This window comes from Symsagittifera roscoffensis, chromosome 10 (assembly GCF_963678635.1).
Source record: "Symsagittifera roscoffensis chromosome 10, txSymRosc1.1, whole genome shotgun sequence".
NCBI lineage: Eukaryota > Metazoa > Xenacoelomorpha > Acoela > Convolutidae > Symsagittifera > Symsagittifera roscoffensis.
The window spans coordinates 40,133,681-40,161,146 of record NC_087071.1 but is presented as its reverse complement, the minus strand read 5'-3'; positions in this window follow the sequence as shown (position 1 = coordinate 40,161,146).

The window sequence follows — 27,466 nt, the reverse complement described above, 5'->3', positions numbered from 1 at the left end:
CACGTATTTAACAATTAATTTTTCCCAACTAGATAACGCGCGCCGTGATTTTTGCGAAAAAATTAGACATTTCCACACAAAATCAAAAAAAGTCTTTTTCCATACTCTTATCTTACCATCACACAAACCATAAAACCTTACCATTGATATTCTCTATCTTAATACATTGTAGACTCTATAACCAATCTTAATACACAACTGGATGACCGGATGATCTATTCCCTATCCTAATACTTGGGAATCACCCTCCTCAACCCCCCCCCCCCCCCCACTTTAGCTCCAACATCTACTACTCACGTTCAGCACAATAGAGAAGTACACTAAGGTACTAGTACAACCTGGTTTGGTGCATTTCTTTGCTCTGGGACACTGCCGGAATGCTTGGTTCCCTTGTAAGCAGGAGAAGCACAATTTGTTTTCCGTACGTCGTGAGAATTTCGCACGTTGAGTTGGGGTTTTCTCCTTAAACACAGAACACTTCCACAAGGCATGTTTCATCTTGCAGAGGATACAAGAAAGATATTCAAATTTTTTCTCAAGTGTAGTTGTCGAAGGAAAAACTATCGCTACAGCTTTAGTTTTGGATGGATCTTCGACTTTGGCCTTTCCAGGCATATTTTTTCATTTGCTCAAGAGCTTCTGCTTTATCTTTTAGCCAATTGTTAAAGTCAATTAGGTTCGGGCGTGACCAAATACGTTTCACGACGAAAATCCACCAAGATCATCTCATGTTTGGAAGAATTTTTGAAAGAGCTTGAATAAAAAAAGAGATACTTTTCAAATCTTCTTCAAAGTCAAGATACCTAAAGACAGCCACTAGACTTGAAATGGTCATCGAGAAGCTGATGATGTTCTCAGAATTGTGCATTCAAAAATGCGGGAAACGGGACAACTTGTCGAGGTGGGCCGTAACTACGTTTGATGGCTGGCCAAAATTTCTGTCTAGAGTTTTCAGAGCATCCTTATACATTCTTCTACTGTATGCGAACTCTGCTATGGCTGACGGAGCTTTTCCAGTGACTATGGTTTTTTATAAAAAATAATTTCACATCATCGCTTACGGACGCTGCGTCTACAGTAATGCAAAACTGACAAACCGTTCGTGCCATTGGAGCGGGTTGCCGTCGTACTGAGCCAGCTTCGAATCAGGAAGGGGATTTTTCTTTGGGACTGACAAAGCTTGGACTAATTCATTTAGTGACACGGCTTGCGGTTGAGGAGCTAGTTGCACCGACGGCAATGTCTTGCTAGTATAAGATGCAAAAGGCTGTCGGTGATATACGTAAGTGTTTTCAGCTGATGCGTCGTGATTGGGGAGCCCGTAGTAAACGGTACCACTTTTTGATACATGCGAGAATTGTTGCTTAGATTATGGCGTTACGGATGAAAAACACCAGCTGATGGGTTCTTGTTACCATCACTTGTTACCCCACTGATACATTGGGCGACTGCGGGTGTCCACTGGAGCATTAGTGGCACATTCGGGTGACTAATAACGGGAGACTGTCCGCTAAACGGATTATTCACTGACGCAGGGTTGCTATACACGCGATGTGATAGCAAGTTTTGATTTCTGCAGATTAAATTTGCAGGTGTCTGTGACAAAATGGCATTAGGGGTGTATCCAGAGTATTGACTGGAGATTGCGGGCAAATACCAACAGCTCGAGAATCGTTATTAAAGTTGTTGACTGATATATGTTGTATGGAAGACAAAGGATGGGGTAGAGGAGTTTTGGTAGCTGCTGTTACAGCTGGATAAAAAAATGACAACGCATTGTTTTTATAAAGTGCAGCTTTATTTGAAATAGGTAATGACTGCGTTTCGTGCTCAGGATTAGTGTATACACCGTGCTTGATTCCATTGTCATTGCTGAAGAAGTAGGTTGGTTGATAGGGACAACCTTGTTGATCACAACCCAAAGCCTGATTCGGCGACGCCTGCCGAGGTGAAGCTCCCGCTGTGGACACATTTCTTTGTTGATGCAAACCACTTTCTGTTTTTTATACAGGTTGCAAACTTCTGAGGACTACCTCGGGTGCTTTTTGAGCTTCTAGTGCGTGATCAACCCAATCGTTTACCTCTCAGAACGACAATCAACCGAAGACGCCAGCTCAAGATGCTGATCAATTTCAGCCTCTTCGAGATATTCAATTTTAAACCATTTTTGCTTCAGCTACTTTATTACGATTTTTACTCGCTTAATCGTTCCATTTTTAGTCGACTTTTTTCCATTCGTAAACGATATTCTTGCTCTTTACGAACAATTTCAAGTTTAATTTCCTGTTGTTTTTGTTCCATGTTAATTTGATGCTGTTGCTCTTCGTTGATGGCTTCCTGTTGTTTCAGTCCTAAGGTTGCTAAATATTGTTTTTCCGATTCTTCGCGCTTCATCTTCGTTAGGAGCAGTTCTTTGCGGCGCTCACTGGGGGTCAATGATTTCATTGATTTTTGCTTAATCGACCCGGATTTTGTCGATTTCGATGAAGATTTGAACGACTAGTTTCTGAAGACCGATCCGATTAGACTCCATATGAGCGCGAGCTTTACCAGTTACTTCATCTTTAACTTTAATTATCCTATCCAATCATGCAGCCAACTCCGTTAATAATTTGCTATGTTGGTCCGTTTTATTAGCTAATATCACAAGTTCATTATTCTTAGCTAATGCTTTTCGAGAATACTCTTGCAAGGTTCAATTATTGCGTTTATTTTTGTTTTCCTATTTGGTCCCTCTAAATCCTCAGTTATGCGACTGTAAATTTTGTTCTGTTATTTTGAATCATTATAAACTTGCTCACTTTTACTGAACTGCTCATTTGCTCTATTTGAGAGAAAAAAAGGAATCAATAAATTAAGACGTTAACTTTAGTATCAATAAATTATATTATGACTCATTAAACAATATAACACATAAGAGAAGCTTTTTACTTAATTCCTAATTGCTGCTCAGCATTTTTTATCTGATTCGATTAGCTTGCCGCTTGCATTTTCTGGCTTAGGAGTTTTTTTCTTTGAAATATTACACTACAAATTGTTGCTATAACGCCTAAGGATCGTTAACTTTTTCAGTTCTAGAGAGGGATCCTGGTGTAGTTCTAAGTAATTTTGCCCTAACTCAGTGAGGTTCTGCTTCCTTCTAGATATCAAGTCTGTTACTACATTAATAACCAGTATACTGGACTCTTTCAACTTACTATAAGTTTCTTCCGTGCCTATACGCTTACAGTAAACGATTGCATAAATATTATGTTTATAGTATAAAAGAATCTTCTTAAGCTCTTTAGGAATTAAAGCGTTTAAGTTATTACTACGGTGTCGACTAATAGAGTTATTAACGATTTTGTATTTTTTTATAGTAATCCAACTTCTCGGATTATTGCTATTAATTTAACAAGTGAGTAAAAAATTTCAATTACTAAAAATATGTATTGTTTGAAATGAAATTGAAAAATGTACAAAACAGCCATATAAAAAAGTTAGTTAATGAGAAAGCATTTGAGTGAGAAAACGTTTCAAAACATGATCATTTATGTAAGCAATTTCAGAAGCATCACCAATAAAGTTTTTATCAAAAATCAAATGTGCAATATAAATACAAAAAGAACCGCACATGGTAGAGTTTGAGTCTTGCATGGGATACTTTGTCATTATTTTAGTGAATTGATGAAATTTCTTGTTCAATAGTTTAAATAGATGGGTCTACTGCCAAAGAGGAAGACCGAGAGGTTCAGCGAACTATATAACATTTCTTCTGTTGCAAATCACAATCCAATGTGTCCCCGGAGAATCTGAAAGTGTTCACAATCATAAAGATATTAATTGGGATGTGAGGTGGAAAATTGTTCGCTGCAAATACTCCAAGAAACTTAAATTTCAAATGTTTACAGTTATGAAAGAGATCCTGCAATTGGATTTCATCCCTTTTCAGACGGTCGAAATTGGAAGGACGTTCTTTGTAACTTTACGGTCAGATGTAATAAATACATTCGATGAGCGTATACCCCAAACAAAAATTTCCAGGTTTGCTGTCAAAGCGTTTGAGAATTGAAGATCGAGTGAAACTGAGCAGTTAGTAATTCTGGATGCAAGAAGTCATGAGCTGCCTGCTATGTGCTAGTCAGATCGAAACACATAACAAAATGCTGTTGGTAGTTATCCAGAGTGATTCCCAGCCCACAGTGCAACAAACCCTGAGAGTGTGTTGAAGAAGAGACGTTTATGATCTTGTGTACTAATTGGTGTACTTGCTCTTGGTAAACCGTTCTGTCTCAAGGTAACTTGCTCCAATCCAAACTTTTGATAATGAAAAGGATTCGTTCGGTTTGTTCCTAGAAATGCATTATTTGTGTTCAATGCTATTATAATTTGTCTCACCGGTTCACGAGCAAAAATGTCTTCCTGTTGCCAGCTGCGCTGACCAGCTTTGCAAGAAATGTTTTTGTAATTTCTTCTTGATATGGGTAGTTCGCAGGAGTTTTGAGCAAAGTTGATTCAATGGCAGAGAGCACATGGTCGGTCACAGTCATTATTCTAACATATAGGTTCGCTTCGAGTATTTGCAGCTTGCAATGCTTGGCAGCATCTTCAGATATAATGAGAAAGTCTTCTTGAGACCGTCTGTAGGAAAGTCAGAGGGTAACACCGCTCAACAAATGCTAGTCACATGTGAAAAAATCAACTCCAGCGGGTCCATAGAACCAAACTTTCCTCGATTCACGGACCAGTTATAGTTGAGATGTGAAACCAGCTGCATCTATTGCAGCAGGATTGTTTTCAAAACGATATCCCTGACACTTAAGCCATGAGTTGTTGGCTCCTTTGCTGTTAGAAAATTCTGTTCCAATAAAGCTTTTATGAGCAAAATTACTATTGGCATTTGAGATTTTGCGTCCATTAGCACAGAGGGTACAGTCAGAGAAAAGGGAATACAGGGAGTTGCTTACGAGGAACGGTGAATCAGACACAGTAGGATTAGTGTTGTCGTATTGCAACGCACTTCCAAAAGTTTTTTTTGCAGGTCAACAAAAATATTGCGGTCACCGGTGACTTCAAATTCAAGCATTGGTCCTTAGGTGAATCGACAGAACCAACTTTTTGATCGAAAGCGTTTTCAAAAAAAAAACCAAATTGGGTTGTTTTTCAAACAAATCCAGAGAGCTATGGGTCAAATTAGCGATCATTTTTCATGTTTGAGAAAAAATCTGCTCGACTTTTCACTGGTCTGGTTTTTCGTCGAATGGTTGTTTTTTCTTTTTCGAGCCCCTACTGACATTCTTCTTCGTAATCCACTCATTGGTGTCTTTCGACGACGTCTACCACCACCGAGTTGTTTTCTTGCAGTTTTTGTGACAGTTTTTTTAATGCTTGTTTAGGATACTTCTGTTTCATAGCGACTTCAATCAGTTCTGGAGCTGCACTCATCAAAAATTCTCTGCCCAGTTTTTTCGCAGCCGGTAGAATAATCCGTCGTGCAAACGGTTTAGCAACACGACCAATACCAGCAGCCAAAGCGCCAAATCCACTGCCGCGTTGTCGGTAGTGTCCAGTGAAATAGGAAAAGAAGCTTGCTTTGAATAATATTGTTCCATTGGTTTTCAATCAAAGCGCTTGAATTTTAGAGTCAACACAACTTTACCAGTTCCTGCAAAGGGCACTAGTCTTCCAGTTTCTGTGCGCAACTGTACCGATATTGATTTTTTAGATGAAGTGAATTAGTTTTTGTAGTCTAAATTAGTGAAGTTTTTTCGATGATTAGGTTCAATGCTGCAGGCACTACTATTTTTGATGCGTCTATTTGAATCAATGACGCGTAACAATGGGGCCTTTGCATCTCCAACAGATTGGTTTTGAATAATGTCAATAAAGACAAAACTTAGACTTGTCCCACTAAGTCATATGGGAAATGAGATTCGTACAGTTCGTTTCCCTCATAAGATGTATCGAAGGAGGGTCTCATTTTGTAATCAATGTGATATTCACCGTTCTCATCAAGGTTTGAATTGTAGCCTAACAGACTGGGTATTTGGGGACTTGGGAATGAGATTCCTTCATTTGCGTTCATCCAAATGCTCATGCTATTCGTGATTTCTTCAGGACTTGCATCAAAATGAATTTTATCTGTGAGTTTTGTTTTTATCTCATAGCCAATTGTTCTATAAAAGTGTACTCTCCTGATTTGATAAGTTTTTTTTTCGCCATAGTAAGGTCTGGAAATTGTATTCCGATTACCAGCGTTGGATTTACTGGCTACTACTTCGGATGCTCTGATGTATGTAAATTCCCCATCTGTAACCTTGTTTAATTTCGTCGGGAAAGTTATTTCTGAGTGACCAACTGTCTAATCTCCGTCTAAAGCTAATAATTCTTACAAAAAATTCTAAGACTAGTCAAAGTGTCGTCTGGCAAAGAATCTATTGATGCTGTTGAAATCGAGTGTACAGTAAACTCATCATCGACGCTTTTCGTTATAATCAGCTTTGCTTCCAATTAAACTAAGTTGTTTTTCCTAAATTTTTCTGTTAATTTCTTCCTTCTCTCCATCAATGAGACTGTATGTTGGAGGGTTTACTGTAGGAATGGCAACTATTTCAAAAACTTCGTCAGTAAAAATCTGCTTGTAACACTTTTTCTAAAAGGCAAGTCAGTTTTCGCTAATCGCACAGGGTCACCAACATAAAATTTTGGTTTCTGTACCAACTTCGATAAACTGTTTGCAAATAATGAAACTAAAGCAGGTACATGTTTTCTTGTGACCTTGTTCGGAGCCATTTTTGTTACTCTATTAACGTGTGAGTTAATCTTTTGAACGAAACTTGGTAATTTTCCAATTTAACTGTAAGTCCATTCAAACTCCAAGTACTTGTAGATAATACTTTTCAGCCATCGAATGTTTCTTTCGGCAAACGCTGATTTTTTTTCACTGTGAGTATTGTATTTGATGTTTTCTCGTTTAGAACATAACTTTTCCAACTCTCCCTTAAACTCGGTGCCTTTGTCAACCAAAATTTTTTTGGTTGATTTGTTTTGATCATTTTTTGAAAGCTTCGGTTGTTTCTTTAGCATATTTGGTCTTCAGGGGTTCCACTCGTAAGTAGCGAGAGAGACAATTGACAGCAACTAACAAATATCGTACCCCTCGGTTATATTTAGCCAATTTATTAACATAAGCCAAGTCAACAGACCAAAGTTCGTTGATATCGTTAAAAATCACTTTTAGCCAAGGATATGTTTTACGAAACAATCCATACTTTGTTGATGATGATTGAGATCCAAACGCAGCTGGACCTTTCGTGTATCTTGAGTTTTTTCTTCACTGATAGTAGGATTTCCATTATTTTGTTGACGTCGTCGCAAACGATTCTTTACTGCTTTCATAGTTTTTATCATCGTCGTCATTGGTGGGGAAAAATTCTTTTTTCTGGGTTTTTCTTTTGTCGGATTGCTTGGTTCTGGGTTTGAGAGTTGTAGATCGAGTCTTCGAAGAGAAGGGTTTTGATCTCTTCGATTCCTCAGCTATCGGGTTGTCGGAGACAAAGAAGGAAGAAGTTGAGGGCTTAGCTGCTTCGCTCTTAAGCGAGCGGAGAACTTGTTTGGCATAAGTGTTGGACACTAAACTAGGATCAAGATTCAGTTCTTTCAAAAATTGTGGATAAAAAACACCCTCAAGTTTTTTTGTGTTTTGCTGTTTATCGTACGAAACAGATTCAATTTTAACGAGTGTTGGTTTTCCTTGAAATAAAACATGTCCGTCAACGTCTAAAGTCAAGAATTCAACTTTGAACACCTGCTTTAGCACTAGATTTGCCCTTTCCAATTTATTAGCTTCCAAAAGCTCTTGAATTTTTCTTAACCTTTCGAAACACTTCAGCGCTTTTTCCATTACTTTTTTCATCGTTTTTTTTTCTATTCTCTTTGAACTTGTCTGCTGCAGAGAATTGTATGATTGAACATTTTTTTTCTGCTTCCACTGAAATTAGTAAGTGCAGATAACTATATTTTTCGAAGTTTTGGTACTACAATACTAGGGGTTAAAGGAATAGGAGATATTGGGTTGAATGGTGGTGGAGAGTCACGGCTGATATTTCGTTCTTGAAATCGTTTTATGTAATTGAGATGAGATGATTTGTCGTTAATTAATGGATTATGAAGGATTTGAGATTGTGGTGCAGTTTTCTCATCTGGAGCATATGTTTATCGAGGAATGAGGATGAATTCTTCAGCATAAATGCCTTAGTTTATAGTTTTTCAGGTAAGTGTAACACGATTCTCCGATTGATTTAAATAGTGAAATGTTGTTTGCCAAAACTTTTCGTTTTTCTCGGATACTAAGCTTAGGGTCAACAATTTTTTCCAATGGTACTTTCTTACTCTCGGTAAAACTTTTGTTAGCTGGAACATGTCCAAGAAAAACATTTACAAAACAATAGCAAAGAAATCTAAAAAAAATTTGAATCAGCTCCTCTCAAAATTGATCTATATTGTTGACTTTTGAGCATTTGCTTTAATATACATAATTCTTTCTCTTTCATTTTCAAGAGATGTGATAACTGTTTTTGAGGAAGGTAATTAGAAAATGGTTGGCGATGATGGAACTATGTTTGACGAATAACGAAGACATTCTGAAGTTTTGGGATCCAAGTCTATCAACAGATGACCGAAATCTTCTTTCGTTGCCAACTGATAAGCATGACGGAGGAATTGTGCATTATTCAATTTTCTGCCTAAATAATCAATATGTTGAATGTCTTGAGGTGATTTGAACAAAATTAAATGAGTTGTTTACAAGTCTATTGTACATGATTGTTTACTTTGCTGAAGTAAATTGTGCTTGACATAAATAACATGAACATTTTTGTGTCTGCCTGCTGAGCTAATTTAACAAAATCTTTTTCATTAAAAATTTCTTCACAGGTATCATCAAAGCAATCATTCATCGCAATCATGTAATCCCGTAAGTTATTAACAATTTCAAAGCTGGACAATTTTATAAATTCAATATCAAATTTGTTGTGAAAAACAAAGGAACGGTATTTGGGTTGATCGTAGGGGTAAAAATAAAATATCTTGTTATACGATGGATAGAATGTACCTTTGAAAAGCATTTGAAAAATTAAATCAGTTTTGCCAGATCGCGAGGGAACTGAAACGGACATAAACAGACAATCTTTTGGTTGAAATGATCTTATTCATTATTATAACTTGGGATTGGGTAACATGTAACCAACTGTACTGGATAGTATTGAAAGCTAAATGTCAGTCTCGTCACAACTAAGGTTGTAAAATGACAATTCGAAATAGATAAAGAGAGCTAAATTAAATTGAAACAGACTTGTGTGAAAAAAAAACAACTTCTGCAGACGGAAGACAAACAGAATTACAAAATTTTCAAGATCTGTTTTCGTGAGATAAAGACTGTTCGGCACCACCAATGTCTACAAAGTCGCAATCATTGTTCTCGACGGTGGTTTCATCATTTTCCATGTTTACTGGAAGTTTTTTTTAGCTTATTTGTATGAAGGTTGATAGTTACAACTGCATACCAATCGCCTTTTTTTCTCTCTGATATATTGCCGTTTGGTTTGTGTTTTATTCTATATCTTGCTATGTTTTTGTCTGTCAGAAGTATCCGAACAATTTTTTCTACGTTTTTGGTACTGATTTTGTCGAATAACTCTTTTAATAAATTCTCAACTGTTGGGAGAGAAACTCACCTTTTGTGTGTTTTCTTTTGACAACAATATTTTTTTGAAATTTTGAATTTTCAAACACGACTTGTTAGCAACTAGTGATCACACAAGATCAAAAGAAAATGAAAACAATCAATAAATATGTTTATTATGATTCACAAAACTTGGTATAGATGTGTGATTCTTCATTTCGGTTCAACAGGCAAATCAACTCCTCGTTCAATGAAGAAGAACTCATATTTTGAGAAATTGTCATGGTTACAATTAGATTTCAACTTCACAAAAAAATGAGCAGCAACTCTGATAGTGGCTTCAATTAAATGTATTTCCTCAACGTTATCAGTTTTGACTAATTCTTTCAGTTCAGCTGGAAGCTGTTGGTCATGCAAATGGATTTGTCTTCTCTCTCCCAACTGAGGTTGCAGCCCTTCCAGGTTGAGATTGAACAACGGAATTGACTGGCGAAATTCCTGGAGTCTGGACATTGTACAGGTGAAATTAGTCCAGAACTGTAAAAAATTTCCGTAAATTATTGGTTGCGATATCGTTCAGTATAATTTGTTCGAGTTTTTGCAGGAGACGTTTTCCTCGACAATCTAATATGCCTGTCCGCGTAAAAGTAACTTTAATTCTTGGTGTTAAAATATTTTCAGGACTCTGATTAGTCATTGAATCGTAAACCACCAAATTTGGAGATAAGGTTGTTTGCATGATTGAACAGTTCATTTGTAACCAATCGAGAAAAACTTTGGATTTCTACGGGTACAATGGTTTAATAATTGATGCGAGGGAAGTAAATGAGAATGTCGTTTGCAAATATTTTTTTCTTGACCCAATAACTGTTAAATCTTTGGGAAGCCAATATCTTCCAAATTTGTCACGGGTAATTTTAAGTATTTAGCTAATGAAACAGATTTTTGTGTACCTTTAGCAAAAAAATAGAAATTTGGGCTCCTCGAACGAATGTTGTCAAAAATTTAATCCAAGTATGAGTAAGGGTATTCACCTTCGTCCCAACGGAGCCCGCGTAGAATTAAAGATACCCAATTGTGAGCTTTTTTCTCTTCTATTGATAAATTGTTGAATTGAACTGGTGGCAGAAAATGAATTGTATCAATTGAATTAGCAGAGCAAACGGAAAGTTCCTTGATGATCAAAGGTTTCTTGCCACATTCAAACCTTTCAATAGCTAAAATAATGAGATGGTTGAAAAACAAAGTTTTAGTTTTCTTTCTGTGGGTTAGCATGACTTTCACTCAATATTCCAACAAACGAAATAATTTTGGTTTGAATGCTTTAAGAAATAAGCAAAACGCAATACCTGTCACGTGACCCAGGTAACATTTTTATTGGACAAGACAAATTTTATGTGTACCCAGGACCGGAATGATTTTTTCCTGCTGCGTCATGCAATATAGCATGTAATCTAAGAAATTTGAATTGTTTCAAGTGTTTGTCGAGCGACGAATTGTCTATTCCAATTAAACCACCATATGGTCTGTTTTTTTTTTCAAAACAAAATCCAAATTGATATCAGCATCCAAATACAAACAAGTGGCTAAAAAATACTGAAATCTGACTGATTTATCCGGATATTGTGATTTTAAGTCTATAAAAATCTTTCATGAAAAAGTTTTATATCGAAAGTTGAAATCATGTTTACTAAACTCAATATAATAAAAAAGGAATAATGAAAAGTATCAATTAAAACTTAACTTTCTCTTCAACAAAAAATTTCACAAAAAAAACGTCAGTATCTACATCAAGTTTCCCATATCCACTTGTAAAAATATCCATTATTTTACAAAAAGCGGCAGAATGGGGTTCATTAATTAAACTTTCAAATCTTTTCAAAGCTTCCGTATTCATCTCACCTGTTTGAACATGTCTGCTTTCTGTGTGCTTCGTTAAAACTGAAGTCGAAATTTTTGCGGATTTGTTTGACGTCGATGATGCAGCAGGCGTAACTGTAATATTAATTCGTTTCTGTCCCCCAATAGCCTGAGATTTCTTGCAAACGTTTTGATTTGGTGAAATTTGTTTGTTAGATGACGTTGCAGAAAGCAATAATTTGGATAAACGTTTTTTGATTGCAGTGAAATCTAACAAATCGAGATTGGCTGCAACAGGTTGTGCCGAATAAGTGAGAGCTAATTTAAGCTTGTCAAATAACTCACCGTTTCCTTTGACATCTTTAGCAGGAGAAATTAAGTGTTTGAAGCAAGTGAAAATACAAGGAACACTGAAACATTTTTGGGAAAGAAAAAAAATGGTTTCTTTGTTCCTCTGAATCTACTTGAATCAATTTATGGTAATGAGTTTTTTTCATTCTTGACTGAAAAAGGGCAACATTTAGATTTGAAGTGACTTCCAAAAGCAAAATTTTTAAAAGTAGATAAATTAGGAACTTTTTCAGTAATAACAAATTTGAAATTTTGTTGAAATTTTTTGAAATAATCAGGTAACACAATTCCGAACATAGCTTCTGCCGTTTTGTAAAAGAAAATTAATTCGAGTCGTGCTTGAAATCGTTTGTGTTTGAGAAAAGTTTGTGTTTTCCTGGCTCGTTTACAATTAGACTGTGATTTGTCTTTGTTTTCAACAGTATCAGAAATGTCACTTGTTTGCGCTCGGATTGGCTTTTCCGATTTTAGCAATTTTGAAAATTCTTCGCTGCTTAAGGAAAGTCTTTGTACAGATTCAAATTCAGCGCCTTCAGTTGCTTTTTTGAAAACTTTCAGGAATACATAAGTTCCAGTTTGGTCATATGTTTTCAATGTAGCACGCACTAACCTTTTTTTGTTTTCCGAAATATCGAAATTGCAATCGCCAAAATCTTTATCTGCATTTGTAGTGGTGTTTGTTTTGACTTTAGTTATTGTTACGAGTAAAATTTTAAAGTAACTTGATATAAAACTGGATAGAAAAAAATGGTTCCGATTGATTGTATATGTCTGCAAAAGAAAGCGTTGTGTCTATTTTAATTTATATACACATGTACTTTATATCGCAAAGATATTGGATTGCAATTTGGTTCAAATGGATAAATATTTTGTGCATGTCCGACTGATAAGAACTTTAATGGATTTTGAAGGTCAGAATGTTTGAACGTTATTTTTGATACAAGCTATTTATTTGAATGCAACTGAGATAAACATAGAATACCACGCAAGGTAACATAAATATTTTACACGCCCTCCCTTATCAAAAACTACCTAGGAGGTCTTGAAATTTCTAATTTTAGAAGAAACAATCCCTATTTTAATCTCATGAGGAGTTTTCACAGTTCATTTCAGTTTTTTTTTCTTTCCGCGTTACGTTTGTCCTTTTCTTCCAACTTTTTTTTTCAAAAATGACTTTTTATATTATTGCGTATATTCCAATCACGAAAAAACCATTTTTTATGAAACCGTTATGAAAAGGAAAAAGTTTAAATTTTGATGTGTGGACATGTACACATCACATTATGATTCCCAAAAAGTTTTTACATTTATTCAGTAAACTTTCCTTAAAAAAGTCGAAGGAAGACGAAGAACTGAACATGAAGTAGTTGAGATACCTTACAAATTCTGGTAAATATACGGATCCTGACGAGCCTCTTGCTCTTCAGGTTGATATTTCAACTTTATCAAAACCAGTAAAAAAAATTTTGTATAAATTTGATTGTGATGTTACTCCGATGTGTGAAAAGCAGTTAGAATACTTTGAAGAAATTGAACTTTTTGATCATTTATGGGGAATGGAACAGATTGAACCACCATTATTAGTTACCCCGAAAGCTGATCCTTCTCCTACAAGGTCACCATTGCTTGATGAACCAGATTCTTAAACTCCAACGCGCAACCCCGAAGCGACGGTGAGTAATCACATGGAAAATTTGACTCCTTCTCTATGCCTTGCACCAAAGAAAAAGCGAAAGCTAACAACACTAGAAAAAGCTCAGGAGTATTTAGATCGTATTTAACTTTAAAACTGTGGTTGCGTTTGGTTGATTTTAATTTGGTTTTATTGTGTATAAAGATTTAAACTTGAAACTCAGATTGATATCTAATAGCTTTCATTTGGTGTCCTCAGGTATAAACATTTTGTAAATTAAAACACTCTGTCTCTTAATGCTTCACTTATCAAGTTGCTAGGAAAAGGAGAGCATATTAAGTCATTTTATAACCGAATGTTCGACAAGTCTTCAATCAGAATACAAAAAAGAACTTGAATTTTTAAATCTCGGAAAAACGTTGAAAATTTTTATCTCGTAAACTTGAGGTCCTATAGTCTTTAGATTGCTGAACAAATTTATTTAACTGGTCGTGAGCAGTATTTTGATCAGTACTTCAGATAATCCACTGAAGAGATACAGACATTTCTTTTTCGAAAGCCTCATCCTATATCAATTTTCTAACTTTTTGTTACACGGTCCAAATATAGTTTTCCGACAACTCATATGCTGCTCTCAGTGAGCTACGCATTTTTAACTAGGGTCAGAACCTGTATTGCAAAGCTTTGTGGAGATCAACGTTTAAAGCCCAAAAAAAACTTTTTCTAGATATTTTTTGGGTTAAACAAAGAAACGGTTAGTTCTTGTGGAAAAAAGTGGTTGGTTAAACCTCTTTGAACTTCACATATATCCTAATTAAAACAGAAAAAGTATTATTTGATTTCACAATATTCATAAGGTATCCTATGAAAAGATATATGTTTTTTTTGCTGATGTCGGTTATCTAATTACAAAGCAATTTAAACTTTTTAAAAAATTGAACGCAAATCTAGTTTGATTTTTTGTGTTTTTGGCGGGAAAACAGCTACAACACCAATTTCTTTCGCGGGAAAAATCAATTTAACGTGTTCATAACCGAAATCTATAAATTTGAAAAGTTTGCTTTCTAACAGTATTTAACTTCTTTTTAATAAAAAATTTCCTTCCAAAATGTTTTTTTTTTTTCAAAATGTCTAATTGTAAAATTGAAGAAATTTTGTTATGGTTTCTAGACGTTTTTGTTTCAGTTTCATTCCAATTAAAAATTTGGCGGTAAAAGAGTTCAAATTGAAAGTAAAGCGGGAAACGCTATTCAAATTCAAAACGAGAAGGGAAAAGGAATCGAAGCTAGCTGCAGTAATTTAAACATTTTGGTATTTAGTTCGGACTCAATTCCTTTCCTGATTCGCTTTAAAACAGTTCCAGATCGAAATGGGTTTCAAGTGTAACTAATTTAATTAAAAAAGAAAAGATCTCGTCATGAACGAAACTTTCACGCTGTTGCAAAAGAATTACCCGTTACTACTTGCTACCAGTGTAAATTTGGCAGTTCACTGCTATCAAATTTACAACAGCATATTGAATCAGATCATCAAAAAAATAATAATTTATGTCGGTATTGTCGGCATGGTTTTTGTGAACTTAAAGATTTCAAGGATCACATGCAATCAGAGCATGGGCTACCTGTTTTGGATCAACAACTTACATCACTCAGCAACCCCTCTAGCTCAATCTCACAGGCAAGCGATTTTGATAACTTTCCAGCTTCAATTGAAGTTCATGAATCAGCCATGAAAAATACATTAAAGACTTTTTTATTCCCTAACAAAATATTGAACATGATCTTATTGAATTTGTGACATTGAAAAATAATGAGATTCCAAGTTTGATTTTAGATAGAACTTGTAATGGACACTAAAAGTACAATTTTTGGCTAAACTTACTTTAATCAAGCATGCTACTGTTGTTTCGGACCAAAGCGTGCAACAACCTGAAGACGAACGCGTTGAATTTCTCGCTAACTCTATGATGACGCCCTTATATGCAAATGGTTTGTCTGATGAATGATTTCTCGAAATGCTCGAAAAAATGGCAGCTGTGTTCCAGAAAGTTTCATCCCATGGTAGCGGCTGGGTTCTGCAGCGTGTAATTGAGCTTTACAATAAAATCGGAAAAATATTACCAATCAGAGGCTCTTCGTTTATACCTCAACCTGCAAAATTAGCAAATACGCGACAATTGATAAATATTCGTAATCACAACGACCACTATTGCTTTTTGTTATGCTACACTGCCGCCTATCATCTTAGATATAGGCTTGATCTAATTGTCGGGAGGTTAGTTGACCCTAAACTTGAAGAGACAGATCCACACACCTATACAAAGCCCGGAACGCATCAGGCTTCTGATGATTTCGTTATGCCTATGAGCTTGAACATGATTCCTCAATTCGAGCGACTTGATAACGTTCGAGTAAACGTGTTTCAATACCAAAAAGGAGATCTCATTTCCAATGATTGTCTCAAAGTTTGAAATTTAGATAATTTTTTCATGGATCTGCTTTTGTTATATGAACCCGGAAGGCACCACTTTGTTTTGATGAAAGACCTGCTCCGATTTGTTTGTGAAGTTCGAAAGCAAAAATTCCGAAGTTTCCTGCAGTTGTGTCGTAACTGTTTTCAAATTCATTACAATGAAATTGATCATAAAACGCATGAGCGATTATGTAAAGATCATGAACCAGCTGTAGTGATAATGCCAACAGCCGAAAATGGCTGCCACAAGTATGAATTTAAAAACTTTCAAGCTCTCTGATATGCACCTATTGTGATTTATTTCGACTTCGAATTGTTCCTGAATCCCATTAAATTATGTATGAACAACCCACAAATTTCTTCATCTCGCGTTCTAGAAAAACATGAACCCTCCGGGTATTCAATGGTTGCTATTGACCATGAGTCCTCAGAACCATTTTCTTTTTTAATCTTAACAGCTCTGAAAATTGTTTAGAAAATTTTATCAAAGTGTTACATCTATTAGCCCCAGACGTTTACAACTATAAACGGAAAGTGCCACATTATTTGGGAGATCGCAGCCAACTGTGTAAAGAAGAAACTTTAACCTGTTTGATTTGTCAAGAAAACTTCAGTGAAAGCGAAGAAAAGTGCCTGGATCACTGTCACTCTTCGGAAAAATTTCTAGGATGGACCCATGACAAATGTAATTTAGCGCAAAGAAACATAAATTACATTCCAGTCATTGGACACAATTTGCAGAATTATGACATGCATCATATATGTCTAGTTTTGAACGAATGTGACTCGCGTAGTACAATACAAGTCATTCCATCCACCGACGAGAAATCTATTTCACTAGTTATCGGAGTAGTGATTAAGACCATTACACGAAAAGATCAAACCACACAAAACATTTATGAATATCTTCGTTTTTTAGCGTCTTTCAAGTTTGTATATCCATCACTACAAAAGTTAGTTGACAACTTGCCTGACAACAAATTTACAATTCTGAAAAACCACTTTCAAAACGTAACCCAAACTTGTAGAACTCTCATACGTAGAAAAGGATTCTATCCTTATAATTACATGACCGACCGTAAAAAGTTTGACAAAAAAGAGATACCGCCTCTCGAATAGTTTAGACGGAGATAAAATTGCTATTAATGCTGATAACTTGGTTGAAGCAAAGGAAGTTTTCAATCAATTTAATTGTCAGAACCTGCGCGACTATCATGACTTATATTTGTCATGTGACACATTGCTCCTAGCCTTTGTCTTTGGGGACTTCCACATGGTTGAAAAAATGAAAAACGACAGTTCACTGCAAACAACATACAAATGAACAAAATATTTAAGGCGAGTGAAGATACTACATATGGCTTCATGGTTGATGCCAACAATTTATACGGTGGAGTAATGCAAACTCACAAACTGCCTGCACGCCATTTTGAGACAATTGGAGTTAGAATTGAAAGAAATAATCAAGAAAACGGAAATGAAAATTTCATGTCAATAGATGAAATTTTAGTGATCCTTGACGATTCAGACTACTGTTATATTGTTGAAATTGATTTAAAATACCCTCAGTTATTGCATGAAAGTCACCGTGACTATCCACTGGCACCCACTAAGGAAGTTGTTCAAAAAGATTGGTTGAGCAGATACCAAACACTTATCTCAGAACAAATGAAAAACAATGAAAACTGTGGACCCGCAATAGGTAGTGTAAAAAACTTCTTATGATAAAACTCATTATACAATTCATTATAAATCGAGTTGTATCGCATCGTAAAGTTCAAACAAGAATTATGGCTCGAACCTTACGTAAACCTAATTACAAACATATGGAAAGCGGCAAAAAACAAGTTTGAAGAAGCCTTGTACAAACTATTGATCAATACAATTTATGGGAAAATGTGTGAGTCAAAAAGAAAGAGAATGAAAATCAAGATTTTACGAGATACAAGAAGAAACAATGCGAGTTTGAATATGAAACCTACAAAACTTTTGGCGAAGACATGGATGCATTGACATTAGCTCCAACGAAAATCAGATGGATGTACCCACAATTGTAGGAGCGTGTATACTAGAGCTAGCAAAATTTGAGATGTGAAAATTTCACTAAGAGGTTATGAAGCCCAACTTCAACTGACACCTTATGTACTCAGACAATGACAGCCTAATGTACGAAATAAAAACGGAAAAAAACTCGAACTTTTATGAGAAACTGTACGAGAAACGTGAAATTTAGAACCGTTCACTATAGAACCGTAAATGCTTCTATCTTTCCCGATAGCAATCAGGATGATGATGATGATGATAGCAAAAGGAACGTGAGTGAAACTAATAGCACCAGTCACCACAAAGATCAAGATTTAGACGCTTGGCTGAAACTTTTCGAGGAAGAAGATGAGATAGTCTACTGGGATCAGGAGAGCTCGAACCAAGAAGAAATCTTCACGCAGGATACGAATTACGGGTCAGAAGATAGCTTTCTCGTGTTGGATACTCACGCCGATCGTTGAGAGACCTGTTAAATAGTATCACCAGCTATAAAGCTCCAGATCCAAGTGGAATTTGTGTCACGAAAATTGCTGAGAGTGATATTGAAAGAGGTGATTTGGTTGATCCAAATACAGTCATTTCTTCTTCGCCGTCGGATGATGAATGGTACCTGGACAGCGAAGCAGTTGAAGATTCAGCACCGCAGTCAAAGAGACGCAAAACAAACAAAAAACTTTAAGGTTGTGTGTTTGATTCAAGTTGAATACAAAATTTATTGTTGTAAATTAGTGTACTGAATTATACTTACTTTTCACGTTTGTTCACAGTTAAGTAATGGCGGCCTACTTTAAATCCACTTTTGGTTTTGTGTTATTATTTTATCTGGAGTGGTTTTGAGAACTTTCATATTGGAATTGACCCCACACTGTTTTTGGTGCATTTAAACGACACTTGTATTAGAAGATTGTGTGTTTAATCCAACCATTTCATTTCATATCTTTTCCACCAAGACCATAGAGTTTGTAGAAACATTGAAAGAACCAATTCGCAAAGATCTTCAACAGCAAAACGCATTGAACAGTTTTAGTTCAATAGGAATACAATATAGCTTAGCTAAAGGTGGCGGAAAGAATTAATATTTCGCCAGAACGATTTTGTTTTAACCAACAAATTTTTCACATAAGAATCATTAAGTATAAAAGTTATACATTGGGATCATTAGGGATCAATTTTTTTACATAGGGATCATTAGCTATAAAAGTTATACATAAGGATCTTTAGGTATAAGTTTTTTACATAGGGATCATTAGGTATAAATATTTTACATAGGGATCATTAGGTATGAATATTTTACATAGGGATCATTAGGTATGATCTATACCCAATGATCCCTGTAGGGATCACCCCCATCCCAGTGTCGTATATCTAAACTACTCTTGTTAGAGGTTTTTTGTTTAGTGTTGAGAAGAAATCAGTAGATATCTATTGAGTCGACAATCTGTTTTAGACACAAATTGAGTTAACTTGAGAACGAATTGTTACCCTTATCTTCAATGTAGCAAAAATTTATGTGTTTTGTTGATTGAAAAGCTCTCTCTGCAAATCCAGCTTTTTTTTCAATCATTGTTCAGTAAACTTCAATGTTTTTCGCTTTGCAAATTTTTTTGAAAAATTCCGTATTTTCTGTTCTTATATCAACGCCAAGTTTTTCAGGAGTTTTTCTTCGAGAAATCTTTTTTTTTTCATAGCCTGCCAAGTGTCTTTGGATTTTTTTTTCGTTGCTGAACTCTGACAAATCGCGAAACAACATCACAAGGAGCCTACAAAATATTGACTCCATTTTGACTCGCCATTTGTCCAAAAAAGTCAGATACTTACAACCAATTTCAATGAAATGTTTTGAAAAAGCTTGCAACCTTCGCAAACGTCCGACTGGAGGACCCAGTTTTTATACGATGTCTTGGTTTGTAAAAATTTTTCTTTAATCTTTTTGGATGAACCGCTTGCTTTACTCAAGTTTCGCTACGCTGCTCTAATCGTGGAAAACAATCTGCTAGGACTTACCTTTTCAGATTTTGAAAGGGTTTCAAATTCCTCAGTTTTTTCGGTTTGACACTCTGGTTGATAACAGTTTAGGTGACATATGAGTGACTTCCAAACTGAGAGAGTAAATATCTCGAAAGTCGGTGTTTTCTTACCTTAGTGTACACACAACGTCGTCAATAGATTGTTTTTTGTCTCGATTACCTAATACAATATATTCCGACTGACTTAGCTTAATTCTAGGAGAAATCAAAATTATATCAATAAGATTCTTATTATTTGCCGTTCTCAATTTCGAATTTGTGGCACTGTAATTAGATTCAAAAAAAATTCTCCTCTTTTTCTTGCTATTGTTCCACTTTTTTTCTTGGAAGGGTAAATTGTGATTGATAAACTGAGTACGGAATTATAACAAACTGGTCCTTACTATGTCAACTTTCTAATGACAAAAGGCATGATAAGAGATTTTAGTTGTAAGCTTTTAGGCGAGCATAAAATAGTTCTCCCTTTATGCAGTGAAGTTGTCCTTCCAAGGAGTTCTCATATTTTTAATCTGATAATTTACTAAGTCTTTTTTCGTCGATCCTGAAGATCCTTTTGTTGCAAATTCACTAGAAATCCGTCGAGGAACTGATTGAAATTTTTTGGGCAGTGGAAGTTGAGTTGTTTTTAAAGTTTTCGAAAAATGTTTGAATAATTGGAGTATAGAGACGTATTGTATGCTCATAGCTCCAACTTAGTTCCTTTTCCTGATGGTAAAATTTTTTTGATGGAACTGAACCACTGTTTGTGCAAAATCTTCGCAAATGAACTGTTTTTGGAGTTAAATCAATAAGTAAAGGACCATTAGGAATAGATGTTGCATCTTGGTACCACTCTTTTAATTGAGATCCGAGACCTAATTGTTGACTCCATGTTCTGATTTGAAAAACAATAATCAGTGATTTGAACAAGACTTAGCGTGTATTTTGTAATTCTACAACTCTTCCCAATTTGCTTTGATGAATCAAGTTATGCTTAATTTATATTGTATTCAGTGCCCTGCGTCTTCCAATTGTAGCAATTTTTACATACTGCTTAGAATTTGAAATGTCTTCACATGAGTCATCAAAAACTAATAAGTTTTTTGTTCTGTTGTTGGGAAGGGTTTCAATCAGTTTGCTATCAAATCCTTGGATCAATTTAAGGTATTTCTTTTTATTTGTCTATAGAGAGTTTGATGATGTTGTTAAAAGTAGAAATTTCTGACAAAGATGGGTATAGTTGTATCAATTTTTAAATTTTAACCAAACAAAAAAAAAAGTGTTTTCAGAACCACTTGGACATGATCCGAAAAAAACTTCTTCTCTGGGCGAAGTTTTATGGAAATTTTGGGAGAAGGTAAAATATAACCGACTGTATTTGATAAACTTGTTACCCAAACTGTTCGAACTACAATGCAACTACTCCTTTCATCTCTGTCTGAAAACGTTCTACAAAGAGTTCATTGTTACTCAAGACTACTCTGTATCTGACCACCCATAAATCTGCTCCTTGGATAATTGCAAATCTTTTTTAGTAATCATTTAATCATCTCTCGATCAAACCTTGCAAAGATTAGATGACTATCATTTCACTTACCAAATTGTTGACTGTGTTTTTTTTTGTACGAATACAGATTTTGTTCCAATATTGTTTGATCAAGACGTGAATTTTTTTATCAATTGAATTGAGGAGTATATTACAACTTAAAATTTAGAATACTAGAAAAAATAACCAGTGTCTTAAAGAAACGCATTCTCCGAAAAAAAAATCAAAAGACATCATCTCAGCTCTATCCAGAAGCTTGCGTCTACCCAGACTCTTAGATCACTTTTCTTGGAAAGGATTCGAAAGTTCAAAACTCAAAGTATGAGTCTGATTTGTTGGAAATTGTTGATTGTTTCATTTATGGTTATGGATCTTTAAATAGTGATCGTGTCAATTTATGTGTTAATAACTAAATATTTGATTAATCCGAAATAAGTACTAATCCGAAATAAAAATTTTTTTATCGCCTAAGTTGATTTACTTTTAACATGAGTTCGATTTGAGTTTGTTTTTGATTTTTTCAAATGAATGATGAATATATTAATTACAAGATGCAAATTTTGTTTTGAGTTTTTCTATTAACTGTGCGAATTTTTTTAATGATTTTCTTAAAGTTGATGCAAGTTTTTTGTGTTTTCAAACAAAAAAAATAAGTAAAAACTTCACTTCATTTTTCTTTTGCACATGCAAAAAAAACGCAAAAGTTTTTTTGAAAAAAAATGATGTTAAATATTTGCTAGGAAAATTTCAAAATGGTTGACTTTGAGCGCTTTTCCCTATCTTATTAAATTGCTCATTTGAGGTTTTAAAACATGATACAAGCAAAAAAAATGATTTCTTGACGATCAAATTTAGAACAGAGAAACTCAAAATCTTTAGTTATTGAGATGCAAGAAAAAAATGCGAAAAGATTTAGTGAAGTCGTCTTTCTCGAAATGCGAGATTTTCCTTAAAGCGAGGGGCGAAAAACGTTATCATTTCTTGCTATCTTTTGTGCAAAAAGTGATCTGAAAGTTTTTACAACACGTTTAAGTTGTTTTAACTTTTCACCATTTTGAAAAAAAAAACGTTGTGAAATTTTTTGCAAATTGCAAAACTAAAAGAACTTCTTAATCCGTGTGCAAAAATGTTTTTTTTTTAAACTATTTCATGACTTTTTGGTTAAATTTATTTTTTTTTGTGTTTTTTGCTCCTATCTCTTAAAAATATACATAATTCATGAAAAAAAAACTAATTTTTAAGACGACAAACACAAAAAATACAAATCAAAGAGCTGTGAGCTGTCGAGCAGCTGAGTTCTCAAAATTAGCAATTTCTCATGATGGTTTTGCCTCTATTGCCGGTGGTTCACTTGATGGTCCGCTCACTGGATTCCATGGTTCAGAAACCTATCAAAATCTCCGGTGGTAAAGGAAGTCAGGATTCAGGAACCCCGGGATAGTCCATTTCAACTTGTTCTGCTATCTGTGAGATAAATCCCATCGTTCCAATCTGATTTTCCGCGATGCTCCTGGAAGTCTCTCCTCATAATTTTGATCATTTGCCACACTTGAATTGGGACTTCTAATCGAGCCAAGAAAATTCCAGAGACTCACCCTTGATTGTCATCATTTCTGGTTAAAAAAAAACTCGACCGAGTACCTAATTTTGATTTTATGAACTGAAAAAATCATACTAAGGAGCAAGTTGAAATGAGAAGTGACTGAGAGTGTGTGGTTTAAACCAATCAGAGTAGATTTTCCGTGTTTGAATGCAAGTCGTTTCTATTCAAAATTCAGTTTCTTTTTAGGCAATTTTTGATAAAAAAAGTCTTATCAAATCAGATAAAAGTCTCATTTTAAGAATTTTTTGTCATTTGCAATCACAAAAAAAGGTTCGTTTATCTTATGGTGGCGTTTCCAATAAGACAAATTCTTACAGTTTAAGGACCTAAATCTTCCAATTAAGTAAAAATACACAAAAAAGAGAAAAAAAATGAACATAAGGTGTTGCTATAAAAACTAGAAATAATGCCGATATAAGTAACAAAAGAAAGAAAAAAGAAACGAGTAGCATTTCTCCAAGTTTTCTCATCGCTCATTTGAATTTTTGTATAAAACAAATGAAAAATGCTGACTTTTCAGGAGATAGACAATTTCTTTGACTTGGATGTGGATTTGAGAGGAAAGCTCGAAGTTGATGAATATACCCAAACAAGGCTCATACCAAAGTTAATCATGCAAGATTCTGTACTTTGAAATATTTTAGAGAAATGAGGGGTTAAAGAACTTTGCTGGGGAGTTTTGAAAAATTTGGAAATGGGGAAAGGAATAAATAAAGTGTTTGAATTATTTTTATTTGAGTTCTTGGTTAACTTCAAATTTTCTAAATTTAAAAAAATGTCAATTCTTGTCAGGTGTAACTCAGTGGTAAAACTAAAGCTTTGATACGCAAAACTCTGTTCAAAATAAAATCTTTAATTGAGTATGCAGTCCTAAATAAACCTTTACATAGTCACAGATTTATACTTTGGACAATATAAACGTCCAAAAACTTGTAAAAAAGTAGGAATTTGCAGCTATTTTCCTTTTTCTTGAGTAAATCAAATTTTTTTTTTGACATTTTTCAAATAGTGATTACATTTCATCCAAAGTTAGGTCTAGAAACTGATATCTGATCGGTTGAATGTGTTTCCGGAAAATGCTAGAACTTTCGAAGGAAGTTTTAGTGGGCAATGACGTCATTACCATTGAATGAAATTTACGTGGGCAGTGACGTCACTTCTTAACTAGGAATGACATCGTTGCAGTAAAAAAAAACTTTTGTGTAGATTTTGATGTCAATTGTATACAAGAAAAAACGTCAAGCCCATAAAAGAATAAATATGATGTTTTTTTGATAGAAAAATTACGTTATTTTGGGTTTAATCATCAGTTTTGTTTGCCAATCAGAAACTGTCAAATCAATTTAACTTCAAAAACTTACATCTAGTTTTTTTAAAAAGAAAAAATAGGGTTTTCATTGATTAAATTTGTACTTCAAATTAAAAAAATTTTAAAGTCTCACTTTATGTTTTTCTGGTTTTTAGATAATGCCTGCTCATAATCGAAAGGAGAATGAGAAGTTTGGAGACTTTGAAAACATGTGTGTTGGTCAAAAGGCAGATCGACATCAAAATAAGGAGTTAAATCTTGTCGAGATTGTAATTATTTTACTTACAATCAGCATGAAATGAACTATTCAATGGCTAGGAAGCATGCTACATCAGTTTCCAAGCAGTCGACGGTTTGTTCTTCTCGTGAGAAGGAGTTTCCGAGTTACTACTCTCTCCATCAATATAAGAGAAAGGAACCTGGAGCTAAGCATCAAAAACTAAGTGATACAGACTTTATCAAGATGAAAGAGGAAGGATAAGAAGGAGAAAAAATCAAATGTCTATGTTAGAAACTACAGTAATTAACGAAAATCTGGATGAAGTAATCAATAAGCTGGAATCCGCAGAAAAAAAACAATATTGCTTTAGATTTGATCTTCTTAATGTGGAAACTGGAAAATATCGGTATTACTACTAACACAAAAATATACTTTGTTTGAATTGAGTTTTAATCCAAGTCTGGACACGATCTTTAAAAGTTTCAAGGAATTCGCGTTGAAGGTTTACCTCTTATTGAAGAAGTGATCGGATGCAACATCGTTAAATTCGATTTTGATGTACAAGATCACGTCGGAGAATTGGCTCGTCTAGCTAATGGAAGGTTTGACAAAACAGTCTAACTATGGTGGTTCACCAATCATATCTTTCATATAAACAATGATGATATTTTTTTTCAAGTGTTTTCGATGCCCTAGTTCTGTGGTTTTTTAAACAAGTCAAACTATTTCAACAAAAAACTAATCAAATGTAAGATCGAGTTCGACACATTTACCCAATAAAGGTAAACAAGATTCAAGAAACGCTATTTGAAAAGTTGGAAGATATCAATATCTCAGTTTCGAAAAAATTAAGTATCCAACAATGTAGCCGTTTTCGATTTTGATTCAAAATGTGTTCTAACAGACGAACTGAAATCTACCCAAACAACAATTTGGAGTAGAAAGCAAGTTCCAATTCTGCATCAATATCCTCGAAAGTGATAGATAAACCATTTTTTTTTGTAACAAGGACCCGCAAAAACTTATTAAAGATTTTTAAATCAATTTTGAATTGTTGGCAGAGAAAAGTAGGCTCAAAATGAGAATTAAATTTCAAGATCAGAAAAAAGTAGTAAAATAGTGGATGTGTAAAATTTTTCTGGAATTGAGTGAAAGATGTCAAAACCATCCACCTGAAAACATTGAAAGTGAAGATGAATGTGCAGAAGACACACAGGAAACCCAGTTTTTGAGGATGCAGAAAAATCAGCTGATTGATTTGAAACAAAAACCTGGAGAGGTTTGATTGACTACTTAATTCATGATAAAGAAACTCAACCAATGGTTATCAAAAAGGCTAACAATTTGATGTTCTTCAAGTTTGCAGACAAAAAATTTCTAAATTTTATGAAATTTTTGGGTGGAGCAACAATCTTAAGACTCCTGTCTCGAAAGTTATTAAGGAAGTGAGACAAAAAGGCTTTTGTACTCTTCTAAATCTGGCGCTTATTTGACTGCACAAAACAACCAATGAAACATTACACACATTTTGTCAAGTTGATAAAAGTTGTGAGAGAAAATTAGAGAGGACATGATGGGTGGACCATCAATTGTTTTCACGCAAAAAGCTGTTGTGGACAAAACCTTCATCAGGGATTCAGCAAATATTTGCAAATCAATCGTTGGAATTGCTGCGATCCAGCTTTACCCTTATCAATGTGTCAATATATGTCAACACAATTGTTCACATGATGGGCATTTTATTCCGATATGCCGTACACAACCAATCTCGCATCTTTGAGAAAACGATCATGTCTTTTTAATGAGAAACAAGACCAGATTGCAAACATGTGTTTACACGCGTCTGGAAATAAAAAAATTACTGTTTTTTATTCTAGATGGATATTGCGATCACTGCAAAATGGTGTTTAAAGATATGGAATGCTATTACCACTTCTGTGACTGTCAGGAAACTCGTCGCTCTTTTAGCCGTGAAGATCTTGAGAACAGAAACAAAATGTGAGAGATGGATGATTTGACGCAGGACTATATTCGCGAAAAAGGACACAAACTCGAGATTATGTGGAAATGTGAGTTTTGGCAAAAATTCAAAAAAATGAATGTCAATTTTTTTGTGTTTTTTTGAGGTTTCAGAAGGTTTCAGCATAGTTTTAGGCAGACAAAATACTGTTGTAATAAGTCTGACCATTGAGGTTTATCAATTACGTAACGCGCTCCGAGACTTTTGCGATAAAACTAGAGAATATACAAAAATACCATTTTCTTAACACTCCCTTACCATCACACAAACCAGAAAACATTAACAATCTTATTCCCTAGATTAGTACATTTAAGACTCTGAATTCATTGTTAATACATAGTTGTGAGACCTGATGCTCAATTTTCTATCTTAAAACATGAGGTTCGTCCACAACCCTCTACCCACTTCTGCTCACTCTTTTACTTCTCCCTTAAGTCTACAAACAATTCGCTGATTCAAAAAACTGCACTTTCGCATTTGAAAGTGACAGGAACAAGAATTTGTACTTTTTCATAACCCAAAAAATTCAGCACAGTTTGTTGAAATGATTGAAAGACTAGTCTGAACTCAGGAATGAATTAATGACGGAATCAAATGAGTCTTGTTTTAATTTACTAATGAAAAATTCTGGATGCACGACTTATTGCTTCACTGATATGGATTGTTTCGCTGATAAAACTTTCAAGGATGCTATTGTCACCTGGTATGCTAGAAAACGAAAACGACCATTGGTATTAGT